Raw genomic sequence first — 12687 nt, 5'->3', positions numbered from 1 at the left:
TCACACTGTCACTCAGTAACCCCTCTCTCCCCAGCGCCCTGTGTTACTGACTGTATCTCTACTGATGTTAATCCAGCTCCCTCACACTGTCACTCAGTAACCCCTCTCTCCCCAGCGCCCTGTGTTACTGACTGTATCTCTCCTGATGTTAATCCAACTCCCTCACACTGTCACTCAGTAACCCCTCTCTCCCCAGCGCCCTGTGTTACTGACTGTATCTCTACTGATGTTAATCCAGCTCCCTCACACTGTCACTCAGTAACCCCTCTCCCCCCAGCACCCTGTGTTACTGACTGTATCTCTACTGATGTTAATCCAGCTCCCTCACACTGTCACTCAGTAACCCCTCTCCCCCCAGCACCCTGTGTTACTGACTGTATCTCTACTGATGTTAATCCAGCTCCCTCACACTGTCACTCAGTAACCCCTCTCCCCCCAGCACCCTGTGTTACTGACTGTATCTCTACTGATGTTAATCCAGCTCCCTCACACTGTCACTCAGTAACCCCTCTCCCCCCAGCACCCTGTGTTACTGACTGTATCTCTACTGATGTTAATCCAGCTCCCTCACACTGTCACTCAGTAACCCCTCTCTCCCCCAGCACCCTGTGTTACTGACTGTATCTCTACTGATGTTAATCCAGCTCCTTCACACTGTCACTCAGTAACCCCTCTCCCCCCAGCGCCCTGTGTTACTGACTGTATCTCTACTGATGTTAATCCAGCTCCCTCACACTGTCACTCAGTAACCCCTCTCTCCCCCAGCACCCTGTGTTACTGACTGTATCTCTACTGATGTTAATCCAGCTCCCTCACACTGTCACTCAGTAACCCCTCTCCCCCAGCACCCTATGTTACTGACTGTATCTCTACTGATGTTAATCCAGCTCCCTCACACTGTCACTCAGTAACCCCTCTCTCCCCAGCGCCCTGTGCTACTGACTGTATCTCTACTGATGTTAATCCAGCTCCCTCACACTGTCACTCAGTAACCCCTCTCCCCCCAGCGCCCTGTGTTACTGACTGTATCTCTACTGATGTTAATCCAGCTCCCTCACACTGTCACTCAGTAACCCCTCTCCCCCCAGCGCCCTGTGTTACTGACTGTATCTCTACTGATGTTAATCCAGCTCCCTCACACTGTCACTCAGTAACCCCTCTCCCCCCTGCACCCTGTGTTACTGACTGTATCTCTACTGATGTTAATCCAGCTCCCTCACACTGTCACTCAGTAACCCCTCTCCCCCCAGCGCCCTGTGTTACTGACTGTATCTCTACTGATGTTAATCCAGCTCCCTCACACTGTCACTCAGTAACCCCTCTCCCCCCAGCACCCTGTGTTACTGACTGTATCTCTACTGATGTTAATCCAGCTCCCTCACACTGTCACTCAGTAACCCCTCTCTCCCCCAGCACCCTGTGTTACTGACTGTATCTCTACTGATGTTAATCCAGCTCCCTCACACTGTCACTCAGTAACCCCTCTCCCCCAGCACCCTGTGTTACTGACTGTATCTCTACTGATGTTAATCCAGCTCCCTCACACTGTCACTCAGTAACCCCTCTCCCCCAGCACACTGTGTTACTGACTGTATCTCTACTGATGTTAATCCAGCTCCCTCACACTGTCACTCAGTAACCCCTCTCCCCCCAGCGCCCTGTGTTACTGACTGTATCTCTACTGATGTTAATCCAGCTCCCTCACACTGTCACTCAGTAACCCCTCTCCCCCAGCGCCCTGTGTTACTGACTGTATCTCTACTGATGTTAATCCAGCTCCCTCACACTGTCACTCAGTAACCCCTCTCCCCCAGCGCCCTGTGTTACTGACTGTATCTCTACTGATGTTAATCCAGCTCCCTCACACTGTCACTCAGTAACCCCTCTCCCCCAGCACACTGTGTTACTGACTGTATCTCTACTGATGTTAATCCAGCTCCCTCACACTGTCACTCAGTAACCCCTCTCCCCCCAGAGCCCTGTGTTACTGACTGTATCTCTACTGATGTTAATCCAGCTCCCTCACACTGTCACTCAGTAACCCCTCTCCCCCCAGTGCCCTGTGTTACTGACTGTATCTCTACTGATGTTAATCCAGCTCCCTCACACTGTCACTCAGTAACCCCTCTCTCCCCCAGCACCCTGTGTTACTGACTGTATCTCTACTGATGTTAATCCAGCTCCCTCACACTGTCTCTCAGTAACCCCTCTCCCCCCCCCAGCACCCTGTGTTACTGACTGTATCTCTACTGATGTTAATCCAGCTCCGTCACACTGTCACTCAGTAACCCCTCTCTCCCCCCCAGCGCCCTGTGTTACTGACTGTATCTCTACTGATGTTAATCCAGCTCCCTCACACTGTCACTCAGTAACCCCTCTCCCCCCCAGCACCCTGTGTTACTGACTGTATCTCTACTGATGTTAATCCAGCTCCCTCACACTGTCACTCAGTAACCCCCCACTCCCCCAGCACCCTGTGTTACTGACTGTATCTCTACTGATGTTAATCCAGCTCCCTCACACTGTCACTCAGTAACCCCTCTCCCCCCAGCACCCTATGTTACTGACTGTATCTCTACTGATGTTAATCCAGCTCCCTCACACTGTCACTCAGTAACCCCCCACTCCCCCAGCACCCTGTGTTACTGACTGTATCTCTACTGATGTTAATCCAGCTCCCTCACACTGTCACTCAGTAACCCCTCTCCCCCCAGTGCCCTGTGTTACTGACTGTATCTCTACTGATGTTAATCCAGCTCCCTCACACTGTCACTCAGTAACCTCTCTCCCCCAGCGCCCTGTGTTACTGACTGTATCTCTACTGATGTTAATCCAGCTCCCTCACACTGTCACTCAGTAACCCCTCTCCCCCCAGCGCCCTGTGTTACTGACTGTATCTCTACTGATGTTAATCCAGCTCCCTCACACTGTCATTCAGTAACCCCTCTCCCCCCAGCACCCTGTGTTACTGACTGTATCTCTACTGATGTTAATCCAGCTCCCTCACACTGTCACTCAGTAACCCCTCTCCCCCCAGCACCCTGTGTTACTGACTGTATCTCTACTGATGTTAATCCAGCTCCCTCACACTGTCACTCAGTAACCTCTCTCCCCCAGTGCCCTGTGTTACTGACTGTATCTCTACTGATGTTAATCCAGCTCCCTCACACTGTCACTCAGTAACCCCTCTCCCCCCAGCGCCCTGTGTTACTGACTGTATCTCTACTGATGTTAATCCAGCTCCCTCACACTGTCACTCAGTAACCCCTCTCCCCCCCCCAGCACCCTGTGTTACTGACTGTATCTCTACTGATGTTAATCCAGCTCCCTCACACTGTCACTCAGTATCCCCTCTCCCCCAGCGCCCTGTGTTACTGACTGTATCTCTACTGATGTTAATCCAGCTCCCTCACACTGTCACTCAGTAACCCCTCTCCCCCAGCGCCCTGTGTTACTGACTGTATCTCTACTGATGTTAATCCAGCTCCCTCACACTGTCACTCAGTATCCCCTCTCCCCCAGCACCCTATGTTACTGACTGTATCTCTACTGATGTTAATCCAGCTCCCTCACACTGTCACTCAGTAACCTCTCTCCCCCCAGCGCCCTGTGTTACTGACTGTATCTCTACTGATGTTAATCCAGCTCCCTCACACTGTCACTCAGTAACCCCTCTCCCCCAGCGCCCTGTGTTACTGACTGTATCTCTACTGATGTTAATCCAGCTCCCTCACACTGTCACTCAGTAACCCCTCTCTCCCCAGCGCCCTGTGTTACTGACTGTATCTCTACTGATGTTAATCCAGCTCCCTCACACTGTCACTCAGTAACCCCCCACTCCCCCAGCACCCTGTGTTACTGACTGTATCTCTACTGATGTTAATCCAGCTCCCTCACACTGTCACTCAGTAACCCCTCTCCCCCCCCCAGCGCCGTGTGTTACTGACTGTATCTCTACTGATGTTAATCCAGCTCCCTCACACTGTCACTCAGTAACCCCTCTCCCCCAGCACCCTGTGTTACTGACTGTATCTCTACTGATGTTAATCCAGCTCCCTCACACTGTCACTCAGTAACCCCTTTCCCCCCCAGCGCCCTGTGTTACTGACTGTATCTCTACTGATGTTAATCCAGCTCCCTCACACTGTCACTCAGTCACCCCTCTCTCCCCCCCAGCGCCCTGTGTTACTGACTGTATCTCTACTGATGTTAATCCAGCTCCCACACACTGTCACTCAGTAACCCCTCTCTCCCCAGCACCCTGTGTTACTGACTGTATCTCTACTGATGTTAATCCAGCTCCCTCACACTGTCACTCAGTAACCCCTCTCCCCCCCAGCACCCTGTGTTACTGACTGTATCTCTACTGATGTTAATCCAGCTCCCTCACACTGTCACTCAGTAACCCCTCTCCCCCCAGCGCCCTGTGTTACTGACTGTATCTCTACTGATGTTAATCCAGCTCCCTCACACTGTCACTCAGTAACCCCTCTCCCCCAGCACCCTGTGTTACTGACTGTATCTCTACTGATGTTAATCCAGCTCCCTCACACTGTCACTCAGTAACCCCTCTCCCCCCAGCGCCCTGTGTTACTGACTGTATCTCTACTGATGTTAATCCAGCTCCCTCACACTGTCATTCAGTAACCCCTCTCCCCCCAGCACCCTGTGTTACTGACTGTATCTCTACTGATGTTAATCCAGCTCCCTCACACTGTCACTCAGTAACCCCTCTCCCCCCAGCGCCCTGTGTTACTGACTGTATCTCTACTGATGTTAATCCAGCTCTCTCACACTGTCACTCAGTAACCCCTCTCCCCCAGCACCCTGTGTTACTGACTGTATCTCTACTGATGTTAATCCAGCTCCCTCACACTGTCACTCAGTAACCCCTCTCCCCCAGCACCCTGTGTTACTGACTGTATCTCTACTGATGTTAATCCAGCTCCCTCACACTGTCACTCAGTAACCCCTCTCCACCCAGCGCCCTGTGTTACTGACTGTATCTCTACTGATGTTAATCCAGCTCCCTCACACTGTCACTCAGTAACCCCTCTCCCCCCAGCACCCTGTGTTACTGACTGTATCTCTGCTGATGTTAATCCAGCTCCCTCACACTGTCACTCAGTAACCCCTCTCCCCCCAGTGCCCTGTGTTACTGACTGTATCTCTACTGATGTTAATCCAGCTCCCTCACACTGTCACTCAGTAACCTCTCTCCCCCAGCGCCCTGTGTTACTGACTGTATCTCTACTGATGTTAATCCAGCTCCCTCACACAGTCACTCAGTAACCCCTCTCCCCCCAGCACCCTATGTTACTGACTGTATCTCTACTGATGTTAATCCAGCTCCCTCACACTGTCACTCAGTAACCCCTCTCTCCCCAGCGCCCTGTGTTACTGACTGTATCTCTACTGATGTTAATCCAGCTCCCTCACACTGTCACTCAGTAACCCCTCTCTCCCCAGCACCCTGTGTTACTGACTGTATCTCTACTGATGTTAATCCAGCTCCCTCACACTGTCACTCAGTAACCCCTCTCCCCCCAGCGCCCTGTGTTACTGACTGTATCTCTACTGATGTTAATCCAGTTCCCTCACACTGTCACTCAGTAACCACTCTCCCCCAGCACCCTGTGTTACTGACTGTATCTCTACTGATGTTAATCCAGCTCCCTCACACTGTCACTCAGTAACCCCTCTCCCCCCAGTGCCCTGTGTTACTGACTGTATCTCTACTGATGTTAATCCAGCTCCCTCACACTGTCACTCAGTAACCCCTCTCTCCCCCAGCACCCTGTGTTACTAACTGTATCTCTACTGATGTTAATCCAATTCCCTCACACTGTCACTCAGTAACCCCTCTCCCCCCAGTGCCCTGTGTTACTGACTGTATCTCTACTGATGTTAATCCAGCTCCCTCACACTGTCACTCAGTAACCCCTCTCCCCCCAGCACCCTGTGTTACTGACTGTATCTCTACTGATGTTAATCCAGCTCCGTCACACTGTCACTCAGTAACCCCTCTCTCCCCAGCGCCCTGTGTTACTGACTGTATCTCTACTGATGTTAATCCAGCTCCCTCACACTGTCACTCAGTAACCCCTCTACCCCCAGCACCCTGTGTTACTGACTGTATCTCTACTGATGTTAATCCAGCTCCCTCACACTGTCACTCAGTAACCCCTCTCTCCCCCAGCACCCTGTGTTACTGACTGTATCTCTACTGATGTTAATCCAGCTCCCTCACACTGTCACTCAGTAATCCCTCTCTCCCCCAGCACCCTGTGTTACTGACTGTATCTCTACTGATGTTAATCCAGCTCCCTCACACTGTCACTCAGTAACCCCTCTCTCCCCCAGCACCCTGTGTTACTGACTGTATCTCTACTGATGTTAATCCAGCTCCCTCACACTGTCACTCAGTAACCCCTCTCGCCCCAGCACCCTGTGTTACTGACTGTATCTCTACTGATGTTAATCCAGCTCCCTCACACTGTCACTCAGTAACCCCTCTCTCCCCAGCACCCTGTGTTACTGACTGTATCTCTACTGATGTTAATCCAGCTCCCTCACACTGTCACTCAGTAACCCCTCTCTCCCCCAGCGCCTTGTGTTACTGACTGTATCTCTACTGATGTTAATCCAGCTCCCTCACACTGTCACTCCGTAACCCCTCTCCCCCCAGCACCCTGTGTTACTGACTGTATCTCTACTGATGTTAATCCAGCTCCCTCACACTGTCACTCAGTAACCCCTCTCTCCCCCAGCACCCTGTGTTACTGACTGTATCTCTACTGATGTTAATCCAGCTCCCTCACACTGTCACTCAGTAACCCCTCTCTCCCCAGCACCCTGTGTTACTGACTGTATCTCTACTGATGTTAATCCAGCTCCCTCACACTGTCACTCAGTAACCCCTCTCTCCCCAGCACCCTGTGTTACTGACTGTATCTCTACTGATGTTAATCCAGCTCCCTCACACTGTCACTCAGTAACCCCTCTCTCCCCCAGCGCCCTGTGTTACTGACTGTATCTCTACTGATGTTAATCCAGCTCCCTCACACTGTCACTCAGTAACCCCTCTCTCCCCCAGCGCCCTGTGTTACTGACTGTATCTCTACTGATGTTAATCCAGCTCCCTCACACTGTCACTCAGTAACCCCTCTCCCCCCAGTGCCCTGTGTTACTGACTGTATCTCTACTGATGTTAATCCAGCTCCCTCACACTGTCACTCTGTAACCCCTCTCCCCCCCAACGCCCTGTGTTACTGACTGTATCTCTACTGATGTTAATCCAGCTCCCTCACACTGTCACTCAGTAACCCCTCTCTCCCCAGCACCCTGTGTTACTGACTGTATCTCTACTGATAATCCAGCTCCCTCACACTGTCACTCAGTAACCCCTCTCTCCCCCAGCGCCCTGTGTTACTGACTGTATCTCTACTGATGTTAATCCAGCTCCCTCACACTGTCACTCAGTAACCCCTCTCTCCCCCAGTGCCCTGTGTTACTGACTGTATCTCTACTGATGTTAATCCAGCTCCCTCACACTGTCACTCAGTAACCCCTCTCCCCCCCAGCACCCTGTGTTACTGACTGTATCTCTACTGATGTTAATCCAGCTCCCTCACACTGTCACTCAGTAACCCCTCTCCCCCCAGCGCCCTGTGTTACTGACTGTATCTCTACTGATGTTAATCCAGCTCCCTCACACTGTCACTCAGTAACCCCTCTCTCCCCCAGCACCCTGTGTTACTGACTGTATCTCTACTGATGTTAATCCAGCTCCCTCACACTGTCACTCAGTAACCCCTCTCTCCCCAGCACCCTGTGTTACTGACTGTATCTCTACTGATGTTAATCCAGCTCCCTCACACTGTCACTCAGTAACCCCTCTCCCCCCAGCACCGTGTGTTACTGACTGTATCTCTACTGATGTTAATCCAGCTCCCTCACACTGTCACTCAGTAACCCCTCTCCCCCCAGCACCCTGTGTTACTGACTGTATCTCTACTGATGTTAATCCAGCTCCGTCACACTGTCACTCAGTAACCCCTCTCTCCCCCAGCACCCTGTGTTACTGACTGTATCTCTACTGATGTTAATCCAGCTCCCTCACACTGTCACTCAGTAACCCCTCTCTCCCCAGCACCCTGTGTTACTGACTGTATCTCTACTGATGTTAATCCAGCTCCCTCACACTGTCACTCAGTAACCCCTCTCCCCCCAGCACCGTGTGTTACTGACTGTATCTCTACTGATGTTAATCCAGCTCCCTCACACTGTCACTCAGTAACCCCTCTCCCCCCAGCACCCTGTGTTACTGACTGTATCTCTACTGATGTTAATCCAGCTCCGTCACACTGTCACTCAGTAACCCCTCTCTCCCCCAGCGCCCTGTGTTACTGACTGTATCTCTACTGATGTTAATCCAGCTCCCTCACACTGTCACTCAGTAACCCCTCTCCCCCCAGCACCCTGTGTTACTGACTGTATCTCTACTGATGTTAATCCAGCTCCCTCACACTGTCACTCAGTAACCCCTCTCTCCCCCAGCACCCTGTGTTACTGACTGTATCTCTACTGATGTTAATCCAGCTCCCTCACACTGTCACTCAGTAACCCCTCTCTCCCCAGCACCCTGTGTTACTGACTGTATCTCTACTGATGTTAATCCAGCTCCCTCACACTGTCACTCAGTAACCCCTCTCTCCCCAGCACCCTGTGTTACTGACTGTATCTCTACTGATGTTAATCCAGCTCCCTCACACTGTCACTCAGTAACCCCTCTCTCCCCCAGCGCCCTGTGTTACTGACTGTATCTCTACTGATGTTAATCCAGCTCCCTCACACTGTCACTCAGTAACCCCTCTCCCCCCAGCGCCCTGTGTTACTGACTGTATCTCTACTGATGTTAATCCAGCTCCCTCACACTGTCACTCAGTAACCCCTCTCCCCCCCAGCACCCTGTGTTACTGACTGTCTCTCTACTGATGTTAATCCAGCTCCCTCACACTGTCACTCAGTAACCCCTCTCCCCCCCCCCAGCACCCTGTGTTTCCGACTGTATCTCCACTGATGTTAATCCAGCTCCCTCACACTGTCACTCAGCAACCCCTCTCCCCCCAGCACCCTGTGTTACTGACTGTATCTCTACTGATGTTAACCCAGCTCCCTCACACTGTCACTCAGTAACCCCTCTCCCCCCCCCCCCCCAGCACCCTCTGTTGCTGACTGTATCTCTACTGATGTTAATCCAGCTCCCTCACACTGTCACTCAGTAACCCCTCTCCCCCCAGCACCCTGTGTTACTGACTGTATCTCTACTGATGTTAATCCAGTTCCCTCACACTGTCACTCAGTAATCCCTCTCTCCCCAGCGCCCTGTGTTACTGACTGTATCTCTACTGATGTTAATCCAGCTCCCTCACACTGTCACACAGTAACCCCTCTCCCCCCAGCACCCTGTGTTACTGACTGTATCTCTACTGATGTTAATCCAGCTCCCTCACACTGTCACTCAGTAACCCCTCTCCCCCCAGCGTCCTGTGTTACTGACTGTATCTCTACTGATGTTAATCCAGCTCCCTCACACTGTCACTCAGTAACCCCTCTCCCCCCAGCACCCTGTGTTACTGACTGTATCTCTACTGATGTTAATCCAGCTCCCTCACACTGTCACTCAGTAACCCCTCTCCCCCCAGCACCCTGTGTTACTGACTGTATCTCTACTGATGTTAATCCAGCTCCCTCACACTGTCACTCAGTAACCCCTCTCTCCCAGCACCCTGTGTTACTGACTGTATCTCGACTGATGTTAATCCAGCTCCCTCACACTGTCACTCAGTAACCCCTCTCCCCCCAGCACCCTGTGTTACTGACTGTATCTCTACTGATGTTAATCCAGCTCCCTCACACTGTCACTCAGTAACCCCTCTCCCCCCAGCGCCCTGTGTTACTGACTGTATCTCTACTGATGTTAATCCAGCTCCCTCACACTGTCACTCAGTAACCCCTCTCCCCCCAGCACCCTGTGTTACTGACTGTATCTCTACTGATGTTAATCCAGCTCCCTCACACTGTCACTCAGTAACCCCTCTCTCCCCAGCACCCTGTGTTACTGACTGTATCTCTACTGATGTTAATCCAGCTCCCTCACACTGTCACTCAGTAACCCCTCTCCCCCCCCAGCGCCCTGTGTTACTGACTGTGTCTCTACTGATGTTAATCCAGCTCCCTCACACTGTCACTCAGTAACCCCTCTCCCCCCAGCACCCTGTGTTACTGACTGTATCTCTACTGATGTTAATCCAGCTCCCTCACACTGTCACTCAGTAACCCCTCTCCCCCCCCAGCGCCCTGTGTTACTGACTGTGTCTCTACTGATGTTAATCCAGCTCCCTCACACTGTCACTCAGTAACCCCTCTCCCCCCAGCACCCTGTGTTACTGACTGTATCTCTACTGATGTTAATCCAGCTCCCTCACACTGTCACTCAGTAACCCCTCTCCCCCCAGCACCCTGTGTTACTGACTGTATCTCTACTGATGTTAATCCAGCTCCGTCACACTGTCACTCAGTAACCCCTCTCCCCCAGCACCCTGTGTTACTGACTGTATCTCTACTGATTTTAATCCAGCTCCCTCACACTGTCACTCAGTAACCCCTCTCCCCTCAGGGCCCTGTGTTACTGACTGTATCTCTACTGATGTTAATCCAGCTCCCTCACACTGTCATACAGTAACCCCTCTCCCCCCAGCACCCTGTGTTACTGACTGTATTTCTACTGATGTTAATCCAGCTCCCTCACACTGTCACTCAGTAACCCCTCTCTCTCTCCCAGCGCCCTGTGTTACTGACTGTATCTCTACTGATGTTAATCCAGCGCCCTCACACTGTCTCTCAGTAACCCCTCTCTCCCCAGCACCCTGTGTTACTGACTGTATCTCTACTGATGTTAATCCAGCTCCCTCACTCTGCACTCAGTAATCCCACTCCCCCCAGCGCCCTGTGTTACTGACTGTATCTCTACTGATGTTAATCCAGCTCCCTCACACAGTCACTCAGTAACCCCTCTCTCCCCAGCGCCCTGTGTTACTGACTGTATCTCTACTGATGTTAATCCAGCTCCCTCACACTGTCACTCAGTAACCCCTCTCTCCCCCAGCACCCTGTGTTACTGACTGTATCTCTACTGATGTTAATCCAGCTCCCTCACTCTGCACTCAGTAATCCCACTCCCCCCAGCGCCCTGTGTTACTGACTGTATCTCTACTGATGTTAATCCAGCTCCCTCACACAGTCACTCAGTAACCCCTCTCTCCCCAGCGCCCTGTGTTACTGACTGTATCTCTACTGATGTTAATCCAGCTCCGTCACACTGTCACTCAGTAACCCCTCTCCCCCAGCACCCTGTGTTACTGACTGTATCTCTACTGATGTTAATCCAGCTCCCTCACACTGTCACTCAGTAACCCCTCTCCCCTCAGGGCCCTGTGTTACTGACTGTATCTCTACTGATGTTAATCCAGCTCCCTCACACTGTCATTCAGTAACCCCTCTCTCCCCAGCGCCCTGTGTTACTGACTGTATCTCTACTGATGTTAATCCAGCTCCGTCACACTGTCACTCAGTAACCCCTCTCCCCCAGCACCCTGTGTTACTGACTGTATCTCTACTGATGTTAATCCAGCTCCCTCACACTGTCACTCAGTAACCCCTCTCCCCTCAGGGCCCTGTGTTACTGACTGTATCTCTACTGATGTTAATCCAGCTCCCTCACACTGTCATACAGTAACCCCTCTCCCCCCAGCACCCTGTGTTACTGACTGTATTTCTACTGATGTTAATCCAGCTCCCTCACACTGTCACTCAGTAACCCCTCTCTCTCTCCCAGCGCCCTGTGTTACTGACTGTATCTCTACTGATGTTAATCCAGCGCCCTCACACTGTCTCTCAGTAACCCCTCTCTCCCCAGCACCCTGTGTTACTGACTGTATCTCTACTGATGTTAATCCAGCTCCCTCACTCTGCACTCAGTAATCCCACTCCCCCCAGCGCCCTGTGTTACTGACTGTATCTCTACTGATGTTAATCCAGCTCCCTCACACAGTCACTCAGTAACCCCTCTCTCCCCAGCGCCCTGTGTTACTGACTGTATCTCTACTGATGTTAATCCAGCTCCCTCACACTGTCACTCAGTAACCCCTCTCCCCTCAGGGCCCTGTGTTACTGACTGTATCTCTACTGATGTTAATCCAGCTCCCTCACACTGTCATTCAGTAACCCCTCTCTCCCCAGCGCCCTGTGTTACTGACTGTATCTCTACTGATGTTAATCCAGCTCCCTCACACTGTCACTCAGTAACCCCTCTCCCCCCAGCACCCTGTGTTACTGACTGTATTTCTACTGATGTTAATCCAGCTCCCTCACACTGTCACTCAGTAACCCCTCTCTCTCTCCCAGCGCCCTGTGTTACTGACTGTATCTCTACTGATGTTAATCCAGCTCCCTCACACTGTCTCTCAGTAACCCCTCTCTCCCCAGCACCCTGTGTTACTGACTGTATCTCTACTGATGTTAATCCAGCTCCCTCACACTGTCACTCAGTAACCCCTCTCCCCCCAGCACCCTGTGTTACTGACTGTATCTCTACTGATGTTAATCCAGCTCCCTCACACTGTC

The sequence above is a fragment of the Heterodontus francisci genome, unplaced genomic scaffold (genome assembly GCF_036365525.1).
Source record: "Heterodontus francisci isolate sHetFra1 unplaced genomic scaffold, sHetFra1.hap1 HAP1_SCAFFOLD_1618, whole genome shotgun sequence".
Lineage (NCBI taxonomy): Eukaryota > Metazoa > Chordata > Chondrichthyes > Heterodontiformes > Heterodontidae > Heterodontus > Heterodontus francisci.
Note: the sequence above shows the minus strand (reverse complement) of the source record.